Source organism: Amyelois transitella, chromosome 4, assembly GCF_032362555.1.
Source record: "Amyelois transitella isolate CPQ chromosome 4, ilAmyTran1.1, whole genome shotgun sequence".
NCBI classification, from domain to species: domain Eukaryota; kingdom Metazoa; phylum Arthropoda; class Insecta; order Lepidoptera; family Pyralidae; genus Amyelois; species Amyelois transitella.
This window is the reverse complement of record NC_083507.1, coordinates 8,399,333-8,427,029: the sequence shown is the minus strand read 5'-3', so window position 1 is coordinate 8,427,029 and position 27,697 is coordinate 8,399,333. Positions and strand designations below refer to the sequence as shown.

At 33.3% G+C, this 27,697-nt stretch overlaps 1 protein-coding gene across 1 annotated transcript in view; it reads left to right on the top strand.

The window, feature by feature from the left end:
* The window catches only part of LOC106136978 (extracellular sulfatase SULF-1 homolog), a 66,684-nt gene that overhangs the window by 425 nt on the left and 38,562 nt on the right, over window positions 1-27,697 (top strand). The gene's annotated exons all lie outside the window — the stretch shown is intronic.

Below are 27,697 nucleotides of genomic sequence, written 5' to 3'. Positions count from 1 at the left end.
TTGATACGATTATCTTGTTTGTTGTTAAGTAATCTTTTTCGTTTATATATTAAAATTGTTTATAAAAGTGTGTAGTTATAAGGTCGCTCATTATTACTTTTGTGACAGTTTACATACAGAAAATTTGTGATTTGCTTCTTCGAAATCATAAGAGTTGTTATTGTTTAATTCGGGATTCTACAATGTTTCCCTAAGTCCGATTCCCGCTAGCATGAATAATAATAGCTAAAGAGAAGACATTTGCAACAAGCGTAATGTGTGGCGGCGCACCAGGGTGGCTGTAGCTCTATTATGTTAAATGAAATAACCAGCATCAGTTCGCGGATTAGCTTGCATTTAAATGTAGTCTGTGTTATTCTGATATACTTTTAAAGTTACTGTGTTCGATTTTAGAAGAACTAAAGCACTCTATTCTCGAATCACGGATAAAGTAAATGTTAAAAAAAAAAAACACTTGTCCATGCAACTTAAATTCCCAAAGCTGCTCATGTCAGGCAGGCAGATAGGATCTAAGGGATCTATAGATTTAAAGCTCTCATCGAATATGAAATCTTAGTTAAAATAAAGAGTAATGTGTTACTTACTGAGAAATAACCCAATACTGGTATAATAGAGCTGTAATTCAAATTTAAGGTATTCATATATTTTATAAAGTGCTTAATATACGCAAGAAGCAGTAGAAAATGGAGCCAATTAAACTTTTAAACAATCTTCAGTCACGCACTATGTCGTGAGGTGAACTGCGATTTTCGCGATTACCTATAACCATACCCCAAGGCGTTTGCTGCGTTACCTGATTTGTGGGAGATTTCTCAAGACACCCCTACATTGGCCATTCGGTTATAACCAAAAACAATTTAACGTCAATATATTTAAAAGCCTTACATTATAAAAGATTGATAACTAAACGTGAGACTATTGGGCGAAGAAAGTTGACAATTTGCATTTATATTTTGGAAAACGTAGATACTAATCGCACGATTCGTACTAAAAGAGGATATGTCGAAATTTCCATGGATATAATGAAGATGAAAACAATCAATTGTATTATGTAAAAAGTCATAAAATATATCATTTGTAATTTTATGCGAATTTTTAAGAAGACAAAAAAATTATTTTAATGGAACATCATAATCTAGTATTTAACGATGGCAACCCTAGACGACACCATAGTCAGTTCATACTTTCATGAATAAACAACTGGGATCATAAATGGATCATAAACTTTCGGCATTCTACTCAATTGAAGGTATAAAAAGACTCTCGTTTCGGTGCAGGCAGCTTATTGCGTCCATTTCATTTACCGTTATAATTGAACTTTATTTTTTTTACTTCCACCGTGGATACTGCATATACAGTATACAGTGTGAATTATTCATTTTTTTTTAATCTGTCGTAATATCGTGGCGTGGATTATAAGAATTAGAAGAGTATCTGGGTACACATTGGACTCGTTACTTGCATTCTAGTATTTATCCTAGTGATAAAATTAATGTATTTATGACATGCGTCGCTATATATATAACTTTATTATCGTGCATTTGTAATAAAATTCCATTCATTACTTTGATATTAAGACGCGTATATGTTTTAGGTCATCATTGATCAGAATTGACCTTATGAGTCACTATGGTCAATCTAAAAATATCAGACTGAACTGGATCAAAATGGTCATAAAATGCGTGATGTTATCAGAGATCACAGCAGAAGTACCAGGGAGGCAGCGGCGGGCGGCGGTGAACCGTGGAGACCTATTGTCATTCAATCGGGGCATTGTGGCTCGTTGTGGTTCTTTGTCGGTCCATGTCGCAGCCCTGCTGAGTAAAATAATAGAAATGCAGAAGAAGAAATCATCAAGGAAAAAATAGAGCTTTTATCTTAATTTTTATTATATCTTTTATTCTTTGTAGTTGTAAATGGCATTTTATTTTGTTATAGTCGTATTGTTCAAAAAGAAGCAACAGTAATCGTTGTTGAGAGTTATTTCTCATCGAAGAGAAATAACAATGTCGCAAGACCACAGACATTTAATAGTAAAGTATCTACTCTAATATATCTGGGTGCAAGACTACGCTGTTATAACTTTTTTTGTGAACTTTTGATGGCTAAGCACTATACTATATTACGGTGGACTATCAAAGATCATCTACTTTGGCCAAGTAAGGAATTTTGATAACGGAGATGTTTTTTCCGAGGATTTCTATGTCTTATTAACGATTACATTGCTCAATTGTGGTGTAAATTCTGCAAATTCTTTATTTTGTGTCAGCAGACCGGCGGGCTATTCGACACGGGATCTAGCAAGAATATATTAAAGAATTATGGATAGCGTTGGGTCGCTCCGTGAATCTTGCCAATGTATACATAAATATATAATATCTGGGTTGCAAACAATGCACGTGTCAATGACTTTGATCTCCGTTCAATATTCTAGTTGTTACTATATATTTATAACAGTAGAAAGGATCATATCATCTGTTTTATAACATGTGCTGCGAACTAACAACTGTGTTGGGTTAAACTTCCCAAATAGGTATCTGGGGTGCAGCTAATCTTTAATATGTTTCTTTAAAGTGTTTTTATAATTGCGTCACAAACCATGCCAAAGTTTTGTAGTCCTAAGACCAAAAATATATTTAGGTATATTTTTCTATACTTTGTATCTCGTTAACTACAAACGTGTAAATTACAGCCATTTGGTGTAAATTGCTCCGTCTGTATCTTTGCATCAGGCTGTGTTAATGCGTTCATTACACTTTGAATTATGTTTCACATGGGAAAATATGCCTGCACCGATTCATAACCATATTGATATTTTTCTCCTTGTAAAATAGTTTCTGTAACCTTCTTCTTTATCAGTTTTGTAGACAGCTACGAATAAAAAAAAATGGAGTTCTTTTTTTTAGGCCAGCTGTCACTATTTGAATCTCAAGTCCATCAAAAGGTCGTCCAGAATAGAAATGTAGTTTTAAAACTATTAGCCCTGTCTACTAACATATTATATACATATATCAAGTCGGTACGTATGTAGTTAATTATTAGTCCTCTCGTAACTGTTTTAGTTAGAGAGGATACAGACGTATTAAATGTATCGTTATGATAACATTTGGTTACCATATCATCTGTATTAGTCCAAGTATCAGAAGCAGTTTGTCGTCATGTTGGTCGAGGGTCTTATCTCGAAGTTTGCCTTTCTTGTTAGGGGTAGCTATCACAGTGGCAACTACGGTAGGGTTACACACTTTATTTTTAGATTTCTGTTGCTTCTATATTATTTGTTCCTAGAATTTTACATACACTTTATTTAATCAAGCCATTTCTCGAAAGGTATCATCATACTTACTACATCTTTTGCACCTGCCACGAGCCTTGCATACTTTTTTGCTTCATTCACTTACACACATTCATCAATCTTTTTGTACAAGCTTGTCGGTTTAGGCTACTATTGACTTGACCTTTTCAGATCATCCCCAGTCATGCGGCGTTAATATAATTTAGCTTTGTATATAAGACATTCTGAACAAGTTAATTAATAAATTATGTTCAGTTCAATCAAAGATGGCCACAAAAGTTATCAAGATTTTAAACAACTCGAGCGTACCTAGATTGTCGTACATATTAGAAAATAATAGTAATAATTGTATTATTTATTTCTGTGTTTCTGAACCAACCCTAGGTTTGTCTCGTACACTAAAGAAAAAAAAAAAACTAAAAAACTACGCTTTTATTGCTAATCAAACTAAAAAATAGAAAATAAAAATTAATGACAAAGGAATTATAAAACAGTAGTAGCAAGTCAAACAATCAGTTATAGTCAGTTGTAGTAGTAATTACCTGGGATTAAAATTATAACAAAATTAAATTTATAAACAAAACAATTTAAATCTGAGTAAAAAGCGTGGGGTGCCTGATGTAGTAAATATTAAAATCATTCTATTAGCATATATTTATGACAAGAGAGTTACGAAAATGAAGTAAAATGCACCCCACGCTTTTTACTCCGATTTAAATTGTTTTGTTAATAAATTTAATTTTGTTATAATTTTAATCCGAGGTAATTACTACTACAACTGACTTTAACTGATTGTTCGACTTGCTACTACTGTTTTATAATTCCTTTGTCATTAATTTTTATTTTCTATTTTTTAGTTTGATTAGCAATAAAAGCGTAGTTTTTTAGTTTTTTTTTAAACTATTATTTATTTTCTATTTTTTAGTTCGATTAGCAATAAAACGGGTAGTTTTTTAGTTTTTTTATACAATTATTTTTTGGATGTTAACACTTCTAGTATAACTATCTTACTAGAAAAGACTTTCGCAACCATGCGCCCATCGCCGGCGGTTTTCACAACTAACTTTCTTAAAGTTATATGTGGCCTGATTGGATTAAATCTCATAATATTCTCATCATCATGATTCTTTTTTAGGCGATGGGCTAGCAACCTGTCACTATTTGACTCTCAATTCTATCTTAAAGCCAAATAGCTGAAGGTGGCCTATCAGTCTTTACAAGACTGTTGGCTCTGTCTACCCCGCAAGGGATATAGACGTGATTATATGTATGTATGTATGTATGATGATTGTTAAACCCAGTTGAAAAGAATTTTATAGTGATAAATCACTGTTAATAATATTTTTGACTATCCAGCAAACATAATAATTTTCGATTGTGGCCTTGCCAGGAATCAAACCACAAGATTAAGAGGCAGATTGATACAGGAACAAAAATATTTCAAACATACCTCCGCTGCCTTTACAACCAGGAACGCAACAATGTTTATCTGAAGACATCGTGGCACTTTTGTTGTAAAATCTGTCTTTCACAAAAACAAACACAAACTTGGGACTCCTATCTCAAATAATCAGGTACTTTTTACAGGAGTCCTATCTCAAAATATCTGCACAACACAGTGAACACAGTCAGAGTCCAATCTCAGATGATAAAATCACACGAATATCCAGAAGAACAAAGCTCGACTCAACGGGAGATTCCAAACTCCAAATAACGACAAGTTATCAGCACAAAACAAAGTGCAAATAGGTAAATACACAGGCACCGGTAAAAAAAAAAACAGAAAGAAAGTTTACAGGTGTTCGAATCGAATTCAAAACTTACTGCAAAACTTATTTGACATAAATAAACTGTCACTCATTTTCCAAACGAGTATTACAGTGTTGCTATTATAAATAGGCAAAAGATACCTTATGTTTATTCAAGAATTGCATTAATATGTTAAATACGTATTAAATATCGCAAAGTTCTGTAGGTAGTAACTTTATTCTTGTATTATTGTAAATTTAATTGTTAAATTTTCATTTATTACTTTTGTTTTATTACTTATATATTTTTTATTGTTTCAAAATATTCTACTAATTCTACTATTGTTTCTAATGGTAATTCTAAATGGAGCGATGCGATGAAATAAAAAAGCCTCAGGTTAATAGTAACATTATATGGAAATATATTACATTTTTTTTGGACTCCTTATACGTCAGAACTTCTCGGTTTCTTGTATGGAAATTGCTAGCTCTGTCTCTCTTACTCTCCTACGAAGGATCTAAAAATGAATTTATTAATCCTGGCAGTTTTAATAAGGATAATGAGAAACTCTTATCAAAATATTGCATTGTCATCGGTCCTTAATACGTGTGCAAAGTTCCAAGTTGATCAGACGTTTAGAAACCAGTGAAAATTAAGGTCAAAGATTCCGTTACATACATACATACATACATACCTACATACATACATACAACCCAAGCTAATAAAAGCGTAGTAAAAAAAGGTTTGTCCTTACTTCCGTACCGACTTATCACGTTGTCATCCGATCTTTACGACATCTTAATTAAAGAACGAGTTAGGGCATATATTTAAGAGATTCTCCCTTACAAATTTACGTTTTGATTACCTAAATTGTTAGTACTTATATATAGATTAGGGTTTATCAATTTTGTAATAATAATAAATTGACGGTCAACGTTATTTTCCTGATATTATTTCATTGCTAGTTTTCCGAAGAGAGACCGGGGTGCACGTTCCTGGAGCAATCAGGAATATGAATAACTATCTTTTTTTCCCTAGAGGAGTTATTTTTTCTCTAGTAATCCAATGGCGACAGAGAGAGTACTCTTAAATTATAGCAGGTATAAAATCACTGTTTGATTAATTATCTTTCATGGAAATTCCGGCTGCTCTACTTTCCGCGCCACAATAAACAACAAACAAAAAGTCCTTTCTTATTCGCAAAAACTGTTTTATACATTCATGTATTCATAGACGGCGTCTGTTTCTGCGTTATCCATTAGTATTGCTTAGGATTAAAATTATTTACTTGAATTATAAGTACGTATTTACATGCGATTTCATCGCGAATAACCTTATCAAAAATCTGACTTTATATTGGGATAAGCAGATTTCATTGGGGTTTCAGTCCAGTTGGTATTTCCGAAGAATCAAGTGAACTATATTTACTCCTGTTTATTATTTATTAGGCAAACATTAAAATCGATCTTATAGTTTTTAGTTTATTCGTTTTGATTACTGCCTATAATTTGTAAGAATATTTGAGGAATTGATTGATTCCAGACGGCTTAGTTAAACAAACTTGAACTTGAAAGAACGACTACGACAACTAGTACGACAATAACCGTTCTGAGGCTGTGAATCACTCTCTTAACTCAAAAATAACACGTCAGTTACCCAAAACAATAAATACGGGCGCCACAGGTTCTAAAAACCAGCTCATCTCCTTAAAGTTGGACGCTATTCAATGTATTATTGTCACTTTCTCACATTTTGAGGCAAATGAATGGCCGTACAAAGAATTCCCGCACATTTATCCCATTCATGTCATTGTGTTTCGCCTTACCAATGGTGACCGCCGAGATAAAAAGGGTTTTTGCTAAGCGCCTACGAGGGTAAAAAAATGTTGTTCATTCATCGTGCATAGAGATGAATGGTATTTTGATAATTAATATATATGTATTTTTTTCTAATTTTTTTGTTTAGCAATAGCGGGTTTTATTCGCTATGTTCTTTTGCTATTTGATACAAAATAGACGAGAAGGCTAGGGCATTTATATTTTAATTAATTTTTCAGTAGTGTTATATTATTAAATTCTAGATAATTGATATAACAAAAGGAGGTAGGTTAGGTAGAGAGATCTAAACCTTCCTAATTTTAGCTTGTACATAATACTTCACCAAAATGTATCTTCTTAAATGTTATCGGCAAAATATAGGTAATGCATGTAGGTACTTACAGTGGACTTATGACAAACTTGTCTCCCCATGGTTTGTAAGATAAGGGAAATATGTTTCGAGGACTTAAGAGTACATATAGAATATAAAAATTTCTAATGTTGCAAAGACTTACTGCGAATTTTGCCATGCCGGTTAATACTACTCGTATGTACTTTTATTTCTGTGCCTGTACTTTAACATGAGGGAAAGTATGTATGTTGTTTTTTTAGCATCGCATTAAGTACTTAGTATTCTGCTTTAGATATTGAACGATTTATCTGTGACCATAGATGTATTAAACAGAACCAATCATCGTTTTTCCAACATAAAGAAAATTATTAATACACATTTTGTGTTGTTACTCAACATTCCTTACAAAGTCTGTTTGGTGTCTGTCATGTGAGACAGCCAGTTTTACGATTATCCCGATGACTACTAGGAATGCTGATATATTTCTGTGGCAGAATAGCTTGATGAGTGCAGTAAAGATAGTCCAAATCATAAACTTCAATTTATTCACTCAATCTGGTTAATTTGCCCCTATTTATAATTGTTTATTTATATGAGTAGTGATTCCAAATTCACCTACACTCCGGGATAAGCAAGTAGGTACCTAAAATCTTTTCGTAATGTGATTCTATTCACAGATCTGTCGCTTCAAAGAACTACCATGCTCCTCAATGAGAAAGTTGTGTGATTCATTACCAAATTGTTCCACCGTACTTCCCTATATTTTTTTAATGGACCCATATATAAAAAATAACAAGTTTTCTTAGATGGACATGATTACGAAGAAAATGGGAGGTCTTTGTCTAACAATAGGAGATAGGCAGGTAAAAAAAGAATTCGGTACACTCCAATTTTATCCCCTTATAAAATTTAGGTACTGTATTTTTTTGTTAGCTGAGTCGTAGGTACATAGTTTTATGGTTTTATAGTTGCTGCTATCGCAAACACACGCAGGTAGTCCTTCTATAACTGAATGAATTTATTCTTTGCCATCTTTACTTTTTACCTGTGACCAATAAGGCGTAGATAAGTACTCGTCTTTCTTAAAAAGGGAACCGAAGCCACCCTGAATAATTATATCCAAATAAGAAGTCACTTTTTGTAGTAATAATTTTATGCTTTCTTAGCTTTAGTTCATACGAAATTGTTTTTTAAACTTTGTTATTTTTTGTGATTTTATTTATACTTTGATTTACATACAATTTTTTATAATTTTTATCTGATTTTAAGATTTTACTGACATCTGGAAAACCTTATTAATTTGTTTTTGTTAAAGGCAGCGGAACATTCTGTTGGCATTACCCCGCTGGATGTAGGCTCCTTATGTTCAATAAGAGAGAATTTCTCGAAATTCCTATGGTACCGAACTGAAATCAGCGGGATATAAATAATTTGCTAAGTCTATTTGTTAAAATTATTTTAATACTTTATGAAATTTAGCACTCATTCATATTAAAAACATGAATTGAAAATTGTAAACAAGTTTGTGGGCGAGCAAAGCCACATGCAATAGCTAGTATCAGACAAGTAAACAGTCTCAAAATTTCATTTCCAGTACGAGATTTGTTTTCCAATTCGTAAATTCCACGTTCAGTTATTCGAAATAACGCTATAAAAGTGTTTACACGACTGCCTATGGAATGCAAAGGTTAATTCGGACATAAATCTATTGGTCACAATCCACACTTCCATACTAATGACACATACATGCAAGAGGTAGGTTCTAATGGTCAATCAAGTGTCAGTTTCCATGTGGACTATGTATCAGATAATACGACATTCGTAAATTTTGTAATTTGCAATAAATTTAAAAACAAAACACAAACCGTCGCAACCGTGTATATTTCGTTTATTATTATTTTACTGGTAAATTTCTGATTATACCTTATTACCTATATTGTATAATATCCATGCCGATTAATATATCTTTTTTCGTTTAAACAAATTATAATCAGATTTCTGGAACTAAATAACAAAAGATATGTGTATCAGAGTATTCAGGTGACGGTTACCGTATTCACTGTGAACCCATCAAATATAATAACCATTTAGTCTAATTCAGAATTCCGTTCAGAAGTCCACTCTCCACCTTTTTTTAAGTTGGTTAAAAATGAATGACGATATTCAAGTACCATAATGTGTAATGTAATTTCATTTCATGGTAGGGCTCTCCCTCGGGAGCATTCAGTACTTATCGGTTAACGGGGACCGATCCATCCACAAACTTCAAATGTAATGGAAAAGCAATGTCGTCGATGGAGCTGGAGTAAAGCGTCTGCAATGGCTTTATAAAATAAAAAGGGTACAGAGAGTTTCATAAACGGTCAAGCTTGCATGAATGACGAATGTGATGAAGCGATAGATTGCCTGTTTTCCGGAAAGAGGCGTTTTTATGTGTGTGTGTGTGTAAAGAGGGTCTTACAAATTTTGAGAAGTTCACATTAGTTAATAAATGATTTCCACTGGCAAAACAAATAAATTGCATTTTCCTCTTCGTATGACCTAATTTCATTAAATTCGTTCATATATTTTTCATTTTCATTCGTTCATAACTTTGGGATTCTTTTTGTTTATTTTTCATCCATTCACAAAAAAAGAAGATTTTATCTATTGTGACTAATGAATTGAAGCTGTGCTATTGAATCTCTATTTTCCGTGTCTATTTAGTCTGTGTATGTGCGACCATCCTCTGTGCTATCATTATTCTCTGTTGATAGTGGTACCATACAATCCGCGTATTTAGAAAACGGCACGGGATTTACCAGAGATATACTTTTATTGAAATCTACTGCCCCGTGGAGAATTAGGGACGTTTCTAAATTAAGTATCTAAGCGTGTTATTTCCCGATGGGAGGGCTAACTGTTGTTTATCTAGGGTGGACATGGTGATTTATTTTTACGATTTGGTAAATAGAAAATATATTACGAGTAATAAATGCCCGCAGCTCCGCCCGCGTAAATAAAAAATCACATTCACTTCTTGTTCCCCTGGGAATATCGAAATATATTCTTTCTTTTAGTTAGCAGTTCTCAAGAAATATATAAGTAACATGCGTTTCAGGTTCTAACGTTTAACAAAAAGGAAAATGTTAAATGAGATAATATGAATACCGAATTTACTTAAACAGAAAAATACACAGGAGTGGTGTTCCAGTGTTTACGAGATTGTTGGCTCTGACTACCCCGTAAGTGATGAACGCATGATTACATTACTAGTATGTATGTAGAAAAAACGAACACATAAAAGTATCTATATATTAAATAAAAAAATAAATAACATCTTAATCAAAAGGAATGAATTCGCGTCACGAGGCACGGAAGCCTCGGATATCTCGGCTGCCATCGCCTATTCGCTAAGGATAAGCTGGTTTGTTTCTGCTGCGTCTATTTAGCAGCGCCTTCTTATCTAAAGGGACAGCAGATTTATATAATATTATAAAGTTCTTTTTTAAATTTAACTCACTTCATTCAATTTCTCTAAGTTCCCATCATCAGATGACGTGATTAATACCTTTTGGTATCCGCACGTATCCATTGAAACAATCAAAAAACATAATAACGGTCTAATTAATAACTGTTAGTTGATTTTTCATGTCAGTTCTAGAATAAATTGTTCTGATGGATATAAATCACCCAATTTACACAAATCTTGTATAGGTATGTCAAAGTATTTTCGGATACGAACAGCCTAAATACGAACATGAAATAAATTGAAATGATGTCATAGTTTATGCGAATTTGCAAAACATTTCATTTCAATTTTATAATAATATACCATGTTTATTATTCTATTAAAACATCCATTTACACGTGGTCTTAAGGTCTTGTGTCGGCTTTGTTTACCCCGTAAGTTGTGTCATTGGACGAATTATTGATTTTTAACTAAATATCTAGTTACCACTTTTAATGACTATTGAAAGTAAATTCATAAGGGCCAACGGGAACAAACTTTGAAGCATTCTCGTCTCCAAGAGACTCGTGGCTGCCAAAACGGTTTCCTGCATTCCATCTTGCCACGAATACTAATATTTCTCTTCCCATTCACGTCTCACATCACTCCTTGTCTAATCAGGTTTTTATTAATGATGTAAATATGAAAGGTGATTTAATTTAATAGCTATAATGGTTTTTAAATTTTTCAACCTATGACTTCATTACTTTAATGTTTTTTATCGTGAACTTATGCTTGTTTACGTAAGTACAAGTTTATTTGCCTAGCAAATAAATATACTGTTATTATTATTTTATATTCCCCTTGTATAAAAAATAAAGTTAGTTACAATCACAAATTCGAACGAAAATAATTTTTTGTTTTAAAACTAGGCAACCCTTGTCTTTGTCTGAGTTTGCAACTGCCTTGCTTTTAACCCGTGTTCAGGTTGTAATAATTCACCTTTACAGGGTCTTAATAACCATTTAAGAATAAACTTTACCGCATACATCCCTATACTAGCCAACCCTAATTTAGGCACACGATGTCAATTAAATTTTGTCTCTTATTATGAATCGAATAGAGTTCAAAACCTAGTCGAAATTCCTTTGACCGTGAAAGTAGCCGGGGCAAATCTTTCAGCAGTAATTTATAGTAGGATTCAAGACTTGGGTGTAATTGGACAGCAGGTGGTCCTTCGCCAAAATGCTTTTCTGCACGCCCTTTGTCTCCTGTGGAGACGGATTGTTAATGAGTTTCGTTGACACCATAAAACAGCCGTTAAAAGATGTCATTCTTTAATTAAAAGATTTTAGCGCCGTGTAATTGAATGACATAAATCACGGTCGGCAGTTTAATATCAACAAACGGAAAATGTTTCTTTACATTGTTTGTTTGTCATAAATGGTATCTTATCAGTAAGATATAAACTATGATTTACTTTGACATGCGTATAGGTAACATTAAGGGAGTTAGTATCATCTCAGATCGTGCAATATCAAAATATAGATTTTCTATACCAAAATGTACTGTCAAAGCAAGCAGCACTCACACAGCAAACTCTAAACCATCAATCTGCGACAGTGAATCTTGCACCGTCTTCTACATTTTAATTTTAGATAACTCTGAAACATGGCCAAGAAATACATCTTTCGCAGCATGTGCAGAAATCCCTCGGTAAATATTTAGTGACAAAATGCGGGGATATTAAATGTTCAGTTACCCTCGATCAGTCTTGAAGGGCTTCCGAGAATGGACCCACCCTACCTCATGTTTAGGTACTGGTATTGTTAGTTAATATTGGTATATTAACGCCAAGGGGAACTAGGTACTAAAACAACTGTAAGCGTTTGCAAGGGCCAGTGAAAGGTAGAAAATAAGACTAGCAGCTACTCTAAAATTCCAATGGAAGCAATAATGTAGTTACTAAGTTGAAGTTGAAGACGCAGTGGTCAGAGCTTATAAAAAAAGAATGTTTAATAGTACTCATCGACATAATAAGCATGCCTTGCCGTCTTCATTTATAAAGCAAGTGAGTTACCACGTAGGACCAATCCTTAGATAGCGCTGGTGTGACAACAATGTCATGAGATAGAAATGCCGCCAAACGAAAAAAGATAATAATCCTTAAGGGGAAGTGCCGAGAATGACCGCAGGCGCCGTTCGGTGACTAAAGTATATTTTTTTTTGAATAAAAACTTAAAAAAGGTGCAGTTAATTCGATAAAAGTAATAGTAAAAAGTAATATTTAATTTAAGCAATGGTGTACCTAAATAATATTGAGCGGTATCCGCGCGATGTGTACCTATTAGTAGCGTTAATTTATCTATTTATATTTGCACACCTATTCATTTTATATCAGATTGTTTCGAATGTGTTTAACAGAAAGACAATAAAAGACTCACCCGATAACAATTTTCTTCGTATCTCAATTATTGGTCAAATAGCAAGCAAAATGTCATTGACGAGATTTTCACACAAAATAGTCAACTCCTGGTCAGAATTTCACCTTAAATGCCCCAGACTGCATGAAGATCGCAATTTGCAACGAGATGTGGTAATTACGGCAAGTTAAACAGAGTTTGTCGGTAAACGGGCAAAAAACATGGGCTTGTCCGATGAATATGAATTAACTTATCTGCTGCGGTCTCAGGCAATTGGTGTCGATTACGGCTTCTCATAAAGATCTCAATGATATGACCAATATTACTGATATTTTTTCATTATATATTGCCCTTTTTTTTAGAAAGCAACATGTATTATCTTTCAATAGGCAGTTAAAGTACAGGTCTACGCTCCGCTGCTTCATTTCCGTAGGAATTCCGTGTGTGAGTAGTGCCCCAGAATACCGAAAAGGGATGCAATGCTGCTAGGATAGGATTTTATGCTCTTGTCTTCAAAGTAGGGTTCGGCTAAAGACAGACGCTAGGAACCCTTCTGTACAATAGATTTTAACCTACTTTATAAGTTTAAGCTGCTGGCCTGACATCAACCCATTTTGATCATTTTTGATGTAGGTACTTACGAGTGCAGTAAACGGCAGAGAATCCCGACTCACTTATTAGTTTTGGTTTGCATAAATATAGAGTCATGTTTCACTGCCTTGACTGTTCTTGTATTAGTTCTTAGTACGTTTGTGCAAATATTCGTCTCCATTTCACTCTTAATATTGTCGGTAATTTCAGTGGTGTGATCGATGCTTATGTTCCGATTAACTGGTTTGGTTACGCGCATGCAAATTTTGTAGAATTTAATCTACCTACCGTCGCAACCGGTCAGTTGGCTAATCATGATAACGTGGTTTGTCGTCTCATTAGTTTTATGCCGAGGTGTCATAAACTCTCGTCTATCTATATTCCGCTGTTTTTGCCAGGAATTGTACTGTGTCATGTTCATTTAATCAGCTGTAAAGCCGAATTACATATAGTAACCCAAAGACTTTTTTGTTCCGTTATTTAAACAATTTGTAATCCTTGTAAAGGTAATATGAGTGATAAAAAATAAAAAAAGATAACGTGGCCTTCCATTTTTTTATAACTATAGACTTTTTTTATTCCGTAAGGAATAAAGACGCGATGCTTAATGCAAAAAGTAATATAGTGGTGGTGGTCCAAGTGTCAAACTCTTCATTCGTGTTTTGTTCAGGTAAGCTCACGTTAGGCTACGAAAATCTACACGAGTCGCGTGCGAACCTCAGTGAAGTTCTTAGGCGGTAGTCGGTTGATGATTAAAATCGTCGATTATCAAAGATTTCCGTAGCTTTGTGTACGAAGGGCCACTCACAGCTTTACCTACCTTCCGGTTATACAAGCCGAATCATGGGAGGAGTGCGCTGCTGGTTTCAGTGGTAAGACTTAAGTGTATTATTTCTTACTACTTAAAGTTGCGCGGTGTAGATTATTCCGTATTTTAACACAACAACAACTGTGTATTTTGCTAAAAAATATCTAAGTTTGCACCATAACGCTACATATTTAACATTGCGTACATATTTAACATGGAAAGAATACCTACTTAGTTTAATACAGTAGGTTATTAAAGTAAGTAGGCTATTTACTAAGTACACAGGCCCTTTGCAGAAAATATTGATTTTAGAAGCTAAGGAAAGGTCGGTCATTGCCTAATTCGGGTATGGAGTTGATCCATCGGGACTTAAAGGTCGACGGATCATTGTACTGTAAGTCTTTAGGATAGGAAAAGTAATTATAACGAAGCTTTGGAGATTTTCGTATATTTACGAGTTGCTAGGAATTACACGTCTACATCCGAATTACTTTTACGTCTCGTTCCCGTTAGAGTAGATTATAGGAAAATAAATATCAATATTTATTTTGCTGATCAAGCACACATATTGAGCTAGCCCCGAAGTAGGTAAGTTCAAGAATAATTTTATGCGATAATAACTCGACAATTTCATTTTATAAAGATAAACATCCTGTTTATTTTTCACCATAACCCTGATCAGGGATCGAACCCCTGACTTAGTAAGTAAGGAGTACATTACAAACAACAGTACAGTACAAAGGCGGGCTTATCCCTAAGTGGAATTTCTTCCAGCCAACATGAAACCTGACTTAGCTTAGGTAACCCAAAAAGGTTTTCTATTTATTAAAAAAAATCTAGAACTTACGCCTTGATCATGTTTACGTAGGAATCATTTGCACATTTAAACTTTCCTGTTTAGTCTATCCAGCCAGACTGATTCACAGACGAACTGCGTCATAAATCTAGAAAAACATTAGTATTTATTTGTGTTAACGAAATAAAAACATTAAGGTCGTACTCACAGCCGCCTTCAGAACCACATGGCTTCATAATCGTGGGAACGGGCCGCCTAGATTAGCACCCATACTGCTAGTTACAATTACCTATGTAGGTATAGTAAGCCGATTTTTATCTTAAAAAGCGATGAATATTTTTGCCCTGTGATACAAGCCTTTATTTCTTTATACGTTATTATACAAAATACTATCTGTACAGTACAGAAGGCGGACTTATTGCTAAATCATTATCTAATGGTCTACTATTAGGTTAGTTCAGGTATCAATACTATTTCTATCATTTCTTTGAAACACTGTAGGATCCGAATAGTAACTGTGAATAAAGATATATGATATATTGCAACATCATATAAACAAACACATTGACTTTTTGGAATCAATTTTCGTTTTAAATTCGCATTGAAGTCTATACGAGTAGGTATAACAGTTTTATTTTCACAATTTTTACTGCAACTTTTCAAAGTTGGGGGACAGATTTTCCTACGAAGAAAATATTTCACAAATTACTATCAATTTTCACAAAAAAATACATAGTATTTATTGTATAGTATGTGGGTTCCGTGTTTGATTTCTTGAGAAGATATGCATGAATATTTCGCATATTAAAATATCAAAACCTAAGAGGAATGAAGTACTGAAACTAAGTGGAATGGAACTTTCAAAATGTTTCCTGATACAAATTTTCCAATTACGAAACACGAACAAATCACAATATTGTTAACGAAAGCTTCAGTTTAAATCGATATAATGCCGAGCCCCATTAGTTATGATTTGTGCCGCTATAACCCTGTCGCAGCTGTAGTGTATATCAGCTATTACAATAAAGTTACTGCGATCTCTAATTGTCCTGCGATGTGTGAACAGCTGCTGATATTAATTAAATCAAACACCAATAATTGTATTGTTTACCTCTTTTAAGATTTATGTCTTCTTACTTATTCTTATGCCAATCGCTTCTTTAAGGTGTTTTGGGCGTAAGAGACCATTTTCTTACAGTAAACCAACACGTCATAGAACATTTCAACTTAATTTGCTAATAGTGATTTTGAGAAATACATTCACATATAAAAAACACCTTTTTAAGAAAAGAGTAGCGACGTACTTTATTTTCCATGCACACTTCTTTTGCATTAAGATATGTAAGTACATTCAACTTTTCATTGAAGCTCGTTATTTTGGTTACTCTTGACCTGACCTTTATTTGCCTGGCTTTTATCTTAATGAGAGTCCCAACCTTTTCATTTAGACGACATTTTTGTATTTACATTCATTTTATTGATTCCCTTGCGCTATATACCTTTTCATACAAATATTAAACGACTTTTTTTAACCTTACGGTGTATGTAGATCCAATAGTCTCAAAAAGACTTAGAGTCCACTTTCAGCTGGATGGCTTAAAGCAAAGAAAAACTAAATAAAATATAATGTTTGTGCTGTGTATCTAATATCCTGCAGTTTAGTTAGTACTTACATACATATATAAAAACACGCCTTTTTTATGGAATATTATATTTCCACTTGCCACGATTCCTACATACTTTTTTCGCTTCATTGACATTCATAACTCTTCTTTCGTTTTCTTCAGTTTTAGTAAGTTACTTATGTTGATATAAAATAAGGTATAATGTTGCTGGGAAAATGTAGAGGGTTCCCTTAATGGTAAAGTCTGCTTAAATTTCTCCCTTCGAGGCATTAATGTCGAAACAATTGCGAGAGATACGTTGCTTTGTTAGCCATGGTAGTTCCAGGGTGTGGTTTCTTGTATAGCGGAAAATTTCTATATCTAAACAATGATCTTCTTCTTCTTCCTGTTTAGTCCTGGTTACTGCTCACCTCTCCTTTGTAGAGGAGCCTGGGGTATGCCTTTTTGACCATGATCCTGGATTTGGTGAGTTAGGTTACATAAAGATATACCTACTTACATTAAAACATTGAAATAGTAAAATAAAAATAAACTTATGTAACGCCCCGATGAAATGCTCCGATGTTGGTCTGCTTAGTGGAGAAAGAAAATACTGCATTTCCTAGACTGCTTCAAAAAATCAATCAGGGGAAAGCTTAAAATCCTGAGATTCTACTTTTATAGGGGGGGATAAGCTACAAACCTGGTTGGTAATCTCAATTTATAATGTCATCAATCTAACATGACATTCGAGATTTGTGATTTTCGGCTCTGCCTAACCCGTAGAAAACGTGTTTTTAAAAATGTCTAAATAGTTAATTTCCTTGAAGTTTTAATTTTATTATACATATACTTGATGCAGTCTAAGTGAAACATTGCATGCATCCATTAAAGTTGTGAGCAGGTATAATTTCAAGATTGTAATTTAGTTGTTATAATGAACATAATCATAAAGACATAAACCGCATTGACATTCAAATTATGTTCTTTTATGTTTTGTGTTTTTATATTTAATGTGGTAAACGTCAGAGTCATAAATGTATCTTTGTTTACAATAAAGTTAATTTTAACGTTTATTACTCAAGGTCTAATATTTAATGTGGGATTGTTCCCGACTGATTACCGAAGTAAGCTTATTTTTATCTACTCGTATGTCTATAAAAAGAAAATTCTGTCAGATTAAGATACATCGCACCTTAACTCTATTCGCACTTGTGTACTAGAGGGAATTTGCCGCAATTCCCGCGGGAAGACTTAGGAACAAAAATCCACAATTACCTACTTATTTTGACTAAAAAGTATATCCTTAACTAACCCTCAAATATTCCACCACCTGAAAATGTAATTGTAATGTAAATAAACAAACTGAACACATACTTATTTATTTATAAATTAAACGAAGAGAAAAAAAAATACTGTAGATTCACCTAAAAATGTAAATCATGATCGGTTACCGTTACTTGGCTATACATAAATAGGTTAATACGCCCGTACCTACTTTAAAATGATACAATTTTATTTGAACCTATCTATATCACAGGTAACAAGATTTGGTGACATAACCAAGGCTTACCACCTGACTCCACACGCCTTTAGTCAGGCGCACCCTAGTCATAACTCGTATTTTGTTGTCGTTCGATGAATTAAATCAATTTACACAAAATTTACGCGCAATTATGTCCTGGCATGTTCTAATATGAATTTAGATTAAATTTTATCGAATAGGCGGGTTCCGATTGCCTACGTTATAGTGAAAAATATATTATTTAAAGTAGGTGAATAAGTAGGTACCTACTTAAATTTTTGGCTTTTTGAAGTAACATTACTTTTTCATATTTTTAATGTAGGTACAGAAATAACTTTTCTACAGATATATTATTAGTATAGAATGAATAAAAAAAACTAATTCAGAGAAACTTAGTTTCTTGTTTAACTAATTATTGACTTACCTATAGAAAATAGTTAAACTAAAAAGTTTTTTCCTCATGAATGTATATACTATTGAATTACTTTCGTGATTGTTTTCACATCCTGTCGTAATTACAGGATTAAGTCTTGGGTAGCCATACTAAACCAAACAAAGCGTTTAACTTTCACTTGTATAAATAAAAATATAACACAATATTGGTAGGTACTTACTGTAGTCTTTGTTTAGTAAAATACTTGTTAAACAGTGAGTTGCGTCGACATTCCAAGAACGTTGATTTCTCCGTAGACACAAATGACCTGGGAACTTGTGTAGCGAATAGTCATAAAAAACAGAATAGTAACAGAAAATGGTAACTTCTACGCTATTTTATCCCCATTATCATTTAGATAATGATTTGAAAAGTGCATGAGATATATTATAAGTACCTAAGTAATTAAATAGTCTCCCTACAGACAGGATTTCTGGTTAAGAAAACTAAAAAGTAGATATCTTTTACACTGTAAAATGCTTTAGATCTTTTATGCCGCGATTGCAAGTGAAGCTTTTGCAATAATAGTAATGAGGATATTGCGTGGCGCTTGATCGTAACTCTTCAAGATTGTACAAAATATAATATTTAACATTTTATATCAACCTTTGAACGTCTAGAAAGTTTTTTAATTTCAATGAATAAGTTGCCATCTTTTAAGTCTTAATGGGAGTCGCACTAACTGCACAGTATCACGGAACATAAAATATAAGGAAGATTAAAACAAGAAAACAAAACGAAATTCCCCAAAAACTACAACAACTGTGCAAATATGAAGTCTCTTCTTCTTCCGGTGCTATCTATTTTCATCACACAATTGATACCGCTTTTCATTCAACACGAAGGAATATTTCCTCCCAAACTTCCGCGTTATAATACCTATCTGATGGAATTAAAACTATAAGCTGTGCTTGTTTTACTAAACCATCCAACTCGTAACAGCTTATTCCAGCTAAACCAAGAGAGCTGAACTAACAGCAAAACGGGGTTTAGCTTGAAGTCTGGGAGCAGCCGAGCCCAACAAACAGTCCGTGGCAAATCCGTTTATTGGAACTTTGATTGCACAACACTCTGATGCAGATCGCATTTAAGGAGCATGTACAATTTACTTATGTTTATTGCAATGAAAAGGAGGCTGAATACCTACACACCCGAAAGATAAATTTTGCGAAAGAGACATTCTGCGAAAGAGATGCTTACAATAAAAGGACATTTTGAATCAAAGTATTAGGGAGTCATTCGCGATCTGTAGGCCTAGTCACAAGTCGTTAGTAAAAAGCTTAAAGATGTACAACATCACATGATCTTTTGGAAAAGAATGTAAGGAATATAATGATTGCTACATATATATTGTTATATACTTTATATTTGGGTAGAAAGTTATTACAATAGTATTTAAATTATAACTTTAAATTTTGAATTTGAATTTAAATTATAACTTTAGGTCCGGATTACAATTTCTATAATTTCTAATTGTCAAGTTATTCTTTGAAATTGTCCAGCGCCAGTGAAATAAATGTTAAGTATGGCTATTACGCACGGACTACAATAAATACTTACGAATCTATCTTTAGAGAATTCAACACAGTCATTCCGATTGTTAGTAAGTACACGTTTAATGGACATTCGCCTTTACAGTTTCGTAGTAATCTGTAACACTTCGAAATATACGAGTATAATGTGCATTTAAGATTTCTGTTGTTGAAATTATGTGGCAACACAGTATCTGAGGAAAAGACATTAAAATAGGGACACTTAAGTAGGCGAGTATCGGCTTGGAGGAGCTTTAGAATATTGTTGTGTCATAAATTAACCTAAAAATGCGCTTTTCAGACAACTTGAATTTGAAAAGGCATTTCATAAGTACTTCCCTGCTTCATATTGACAATAATACCCTTAAATATATGATATCTTCATGGAAAGGCATTATTTATATTTCGAACTTTCATATTAAAATTTTATTTAAATCAATATTTATTTAACAAAATGATATCTAGTAATATAAAACAAAGTTGTTTCTAAAGTGTTCCATAAAGTAACAGAAATTTTGATGAACAATAAAATCAATCGTATAAATAAACAGCAAAACGAAATATAAGGACTATAAATCATCAATTACACATATTTATTAAGGTCAGTCATGGAATTATTAATGGTCATCTCGCTTTTATAACTGATAGAGGTACAAGAACCGGAAGATTTGTTGGACAAATTATTCACCAGCGGTGCAAGCCTGCAAGGTATGTAAATGTCTAGAATTAATCATCTCTTGCTTCGTTTAGAGCCTATACACATGGAGGATGACATTTCAGATGTATGTGTGTGGAATTTTATTAGAATATCTCTCTCGTCAAAGGTTCACCTTTTGGTTCCATAAATCTGAGGAGCTCCAAGCAACATCCATTGCTTAAAATTAAATGTGTCTTGAGCAATTTTTTTAATGTCGTCCGACTATCTATTTTTTTAATGTCGTCCGGCTATTGGTTTTATTTCTTCCTATTCAAATTTACTACGAGTATTAAAGGAGTTTTTAAATCCAGTAATCCAGTAAATATTTTGAATTTACCTTACTTTATTCTTATCTTAGTGTCAAATTTACCGATAGAACTATTTAGAATTTGCTTTGCCACTTAAGTACATTCGATTGATACCTATAGAAACTCCGTGCGCATAGGCTCTTATGAGTAGATGTGGTTATTTTTGGTCGTCTCAGTATAGCAACACTGATGTCGGTCGTTTTGCAGATCTGCGACTTGCTATGGACACAAAGTCATGCATTATTTCCAGTATATCCGCGTTGTAGTTCAAAATTAACTAACTTGATTATGCGGTAGATGTAGATATTTTAAATTTGTAACTATATGATGAATGAATTGGTCGGTCTGAATTTAGTACGTCAGGATGTGGAACATGTGGAACATTCACATAGAGGTTAAGAAACACCGATTAAAATGTCAATAAATAATTTCTTTAAACTTCTTTCAAACAAGCTTTTATTGAAGCTAGAGTCAATTCGATCCGATAGATATATGACCCTATAAGTGTCGTAAATTGCGTGTGTTGTTCAAATAATGCTGCATGATGCATTGTAGGACAGTATAAAGTACAATATCATAAAGTTTGAAAAGCCTATTTGCGTTCGAAAATTAGGACTTTATCTTCTATATATTTTATTTATACATCTTAAGTTTTAATAATATTGGCTCTCGAGATTAAGTCTCGGCAATATTGCCCTATTTACAATCATCACGAATAATCGTTTAGATCTTATATCGTCAATTATGAAGTAGGTAGAAACATGTTAAAATTGATGGCTATTTCGTTAATTTCTAGCTAGCACTACCTATCCAACCGATAGTTAAAATATCATCAGGCAATTCGCAGCTTCTGAACCAAATCCTAGTTGTTGCCATGTTACCAATCATGGACGCCTGGCTTGGACTTGATACTTGAGTGTAGATAACAGGGAACATGGTATTATGGCTATTACTGCCTGTTCCAACACGATATTACTACGCTGTCGCCTGTCAGCGGCCAGATAGCGAAATTTTATTGCTTAATTCTAGAGTCTTAACTTGCGCCATGTTAGAAGTTACCTAGTACGTAGTAGTTTTAGTACAAGCGAAATTTTCAAGTGTTTGTTTGGCATTTCGATGGTAATAAAAGTTAAACTTACCAATGGGCTATTCTACGTTGATAAGGTAAAAAGGTCTTATCATAATACGTGAGTCCACTTGCACCACTAATCTTTCTTTTTTCATAAATACAGTTCCTAATTGAATTATTTTCATGAAATTCTCAAAACGATTTAGATTTATTTCTTTTGATTCATGCACATTCACAGCCCTCTACACGCAACTATAACGAATTTTTTGTTTTTACGTTTTATTATTTTTATTGCATCATATATGTATGTAATAAGATATAAAATATGTACGTTGTAACTTAAACATACTTAGTATGTTTTGCTACTAATAACCGTTTTTTTAACTTGAAACCGCTTAAACTTTTAAACTCTTTAAATATTTACAAACATGCTTACATATTCTGATGATATTTTAATATTTGGTTAGTGAAGCTATATTTTATGTCGTAGTGTTATTTAATAGATTGGCCGCAGCTGCAGCTAATAGAGATCGCAGACAAATGTGGCCCTTGCTCCCTCATCACTTGCAATCAGCGGTGACACCCAGCTTTGCGCGTGATTTACTGGACAAGATCTGCATGCGCGTGCGCATACAGTCGCGACCATTATGAGAATTAACTGCACTTATGGGGACTTCGGTGTTATCAGGAAGTATGGTGCTAGGATGAGGTGTGAGATGACTCTTCTTTAAGAAAGCTCTTCAATTATATTTAACTGTTCTTTCTCTCTGAGACTCTGGTAATCCGGTAGTATGGTGCCCTCGGGTGACATATACGGGGAAGGCCTGTTTTGAAGAGGGTTCACTATCCCGCCAGAATCCATGAAATTAACCCCCTAATCACAGAATCAGAAATCTCTAACTAATTAATTTCTCGAAATATTGTACCTTGTTCGAAATCTATTCTAAGGAAAAGGCAGACACTACACGCACATACTGGAATAATTGGAATATTGTTGATATAAGTTGTGACTATATATGTTTACAGAATTCATTTAATGCCTTCTTACTTCCTACTATCAGTACTAGAGCCATACCTATTTGGTTTCAGGAGTCTCACTCACATATTTGTGAGGCTATAGGTGGTAAATCGTACCTAGATCTACGTGTAATTTACAAAATATAAATTTACGCACTAATCAGAATTGAGCGAAAAATCTCTTGGAAATTCCCGGAAATCCTCCCTTAGTAAACTCCTAGACCACATAAGGAACCTACATAATTGATTTCCCACAGCTTTGGTGTGAGTTGATATGTCAGTCAGCATCTATTACATTGCTAAAATATTAATAATTACTCGTTATTCAATCGCTTAATTAGTTAAAAAGATAACAAAAATAATTATGTGCCTTTACTGTGGCTGACTAGATCTTTTTTTGAAAAATATAACGAATTTCGTGATCAGACGGGAATGAAGCTAATCTGGAACTCGCAACGAGGTGTGCAATGCCATTAAGGAATTCAAATATTTCTTAATAAAGTTTTCTAAAAAATAATTTTTTTGCATCTTTCGAAGATGTCATGTTAAAGTAGGTAAATTTTTATATATATTTAACAATGAAAATAGTTTGAGTGTTTTGACTACAAATTAAATTTATTGAGACACGTAATAATAAAAAAAAAACAATAAATTAATGGATTTATTTGCATAAATCGGTAATTTATCATACTACTAATAACAGTTGTGCTTAGAGTGCATAACTAAGTAATAAGAGATGAAGCGGAAAATAAATTTAAAAATAGTATTTCTTATCCGCTTGTTATAATGAATGAATAATTACTTTTCCGTATTGTTCATACTAATATTTCTTTCTTTTTAAAATATAGTAAATTGGTAAGACTAGATATCCTTTTCTTATGTGTTTTTTTAGCGATGATGTTTCCAAATAACTGTGGGAACGGAAACCAATGGGAATTTTTTATTCCACGCGGGCAAAGTAGCGGGTAATAAATACAGAAAAAATACTCTTCTGCCAGTAATTAATAAACATTTTTGCATCAATTAGCAACCGCCGCGTGAGGTCGGGCCGCCAGCCGATTGCTTCTCAGAACTGAACCAGCTAATGAGAAAATAAAAGATCGCAATGCCATCATTTCGGATATTGATAAGAATTTCATTAGAGGCCCTATTTGCAAAAAGTCAATCAAAAATATTGGATATATTCAAGCAGTTTTAAGGTAAAGCCTAATCTAATTAAGATAGGTTCTTTTTGCTCGAGTATTTCCAGATATTTAAGAAGTAGAAAAGTTATATATCTTAATTGATCAAATAGGTTGCTACAAAACCATGCCTCTTCGTTATAAGTAGGTATAGGTATTAAAATAGGAGCTATCAAGAAACATCTTAGATGTATATAAAATCTGTCTATTACATTAGCAATTATCCGTCTGCTTCGTTAAATTAAATAGCTATAGATCAATACTTCGTCAATTGAACAAAGAAGTTTATCAGAAACTTTCTTTGTAAAAATAACAGAAACTTTATCCGTAACATGTTTCATCCAATTAGCACACAAAAATATCCGCAACATGCTCCGTCAATCAAAATATTTAATCAACATTACCTCCTTCGAGGTCTAAAAATCTTAAATCAGTTTAGAAGCAAACAATATACACTTACCTAAAGTTGATGAGGCAGTTGAAATACAGGCACTTTAAAAGTAAGTTGAAAGCGGAAGTATTTTCCAACAAAGGAGGCACCACCTGGTTTAAAGTTTAACGCGGTTTCACGCTCAAATTCTATATTTAATGGTCGTTCGGAAGTTCGTTCCAATTCTTACTTTATTCCTTGGAACTTGTTTAAAACGATGCTCAAAGACGATCTGGTGTTGTACCTAGATAGAGCTAAGTCTGTACCAAATAATAATGTTACTAAATATAATGATAAAAATATTGCGAAATGAAAAATTAATGATCATAATTGTATTTTTGGTAACCTCATTGAACTTGCAGAAAACTCAGTTGGGCATTATAATGTAATTCCGGCCGCCACGTTTCGTTCTTCTTGGAAACATCTGAAAATATTTGGCCAGGTAAAACAAGGAAAACAATCTGAAAAGGAATGTTGCCAGTTTAATAGGCCGTTACCCCTTTTCGCCACAGAATTTGGTTAAGAAAATGAATGTTTTCGAATTTGAATGATCTCAAGTTTGTTTAAGAGTACCATTAGGGAGATTTACATAAAGTATCCGAAAGTTTCGGAACTTCCCGAATTGGGTGATTAGCTTCTAATTTATTAGGGTTCATTAACGTTACTTAGCAAAACTCAATATATTTTTGGCATGGTTTATACCTTTTTCCAAGACTTATACTATTAAGCGTATTCACATTTCTGGTTGGAAGATGCCAGTGTGAAAAAATAATGGTTATATACCTAATATTCAAACTATTTTCAGGGTAGTGTTGAAATTTACGTCAATTTCAGATATGGGGAATATTCGAATGAAAAAATCAACAAGTTTAAGCCTACATTTTGTAATTGCAAATCGGCTACAAGAAGCGTATACGATCTCTCGCTCACCGGTTCAGCTATAAGTCAAGGATTCTGAACAGTTTCACTTATAAACATTCTCTTTTAAAATAACTCTTATTTTACACCAAACATGCTCTTATAATTATTGTAGTTTATACCCGAAGCTCCGTTTTTACCAAATTATTTATTTCCTGCCTCTGTGGGAAATTCTGAGATGATCTATACTAGTTTTTCCATACATAAGAAACTACAGTATATAAGATTCATATGATAAGGCAAATAAATGCCAATCTTTAGTATAGTGCACTGTAATTTCAGCTATAGGTGATTTATCTGTCTGTCAGTAACGGGAATGTTTTATATACATCGACGATTGATTGATAGATTGCGAAAATATAAATTGGCTTTATACTCGTAGTTTTATCAGTACCTTACGCATAGATTTCACATTGTAGTCTCACCTTATGGGTTTTTCTACTTACCATTCAAGCGGGATTAATTGATAAAACCGCCCTAAGCTTAACACGTTTTTGTAGTGAAGTTATTAAAATAACACAAAATGCTTCATCCTTCTCGACACGGCTTCGGCCCTAACAAAATAAATACATGTTATATACAAAACATTTATCTCGCGTACGTATTCTGCAAGTTTTGTTTCCCTGTTTACGGGAGCAGTAAAAATATCCAAACCACTGTTTTACACTAACAAATATGGGTTGTTATTTCACAGGAAGGTCGGCGTACCACAAGTAAAACAAATGTAAACTCACGTTTAACTTTCGCAAAAATATTTCCATTGTAATTGTAAATAGAAACCTTGCGTGTTTACTTTGTATAAACATAGAAGGTTTATTACTTTGTCCAAACGATAACGATTTATTTTATTTTTTGAGAATAAGAATCGGTCAGTTGTTCAAAATTATTATAGTTACGAAAATTATAATGGTTATGGCTAATTTAAAATTAAGTAATAATTGAAAAAAAAATATGACAGTGGTTCGAGACAAGCGAGAACTAGATCGCTTTATGAACTGCAGCATCAAAAATTAAAATATCGGTAATAACAGCCAACCTCCGGCAGGAGACCATACCATACGAAGAAGATATTTCCAGAACTTCAATATTATAATACTAGCTGTGCCCGCGACTTCGTCCGCGTGGAATAGTTATTGTGGGCATCATTGAAGCCCTCAAGGATGAATAATTTTCCCCGTTTTTTTCACATATTCCATTATTTCTTTGCTCCTTATAGTTGCAGCGTGATGTTATATAGCCTAAAGCTTCCTCGATAAATGGTCTATTCAACGCAAAAAGATTTTTTCAATACGAGAGTAGTTCCTGAGACTCTTGTTTGTTTGTTTGAACGCACTAGTTATAAAACAAACAAACTCTTCAGCTTTATAATATTAGTATAGATGTTACTCGTATTAGGTATAATGCTGTCGTACAATGATAAATGACTTTGAATTTTAAATTTCGTAACTTATTTGCAGGCAAACTCATGCCTTGAGTTTATTCAAATGACGATAACTTTTTTTTTGTGAACCGATTTTGATGAAACAAACTTTAAATATTTTTCTGAGTTAAAACAAAGCAATTGGTGAAAGTTTTAAGTAAATCGGTTCAGTACTTTCGGAAATAAACGTAATCATACATACAGATAGACAGGCAAAAAATTAAAAAAAAAATTTTTTGCTTTCTATTATTCATTCTAAGTGTCCCTCTATCCATTTCAGTCAAAAATACTAAATGTACAGACAA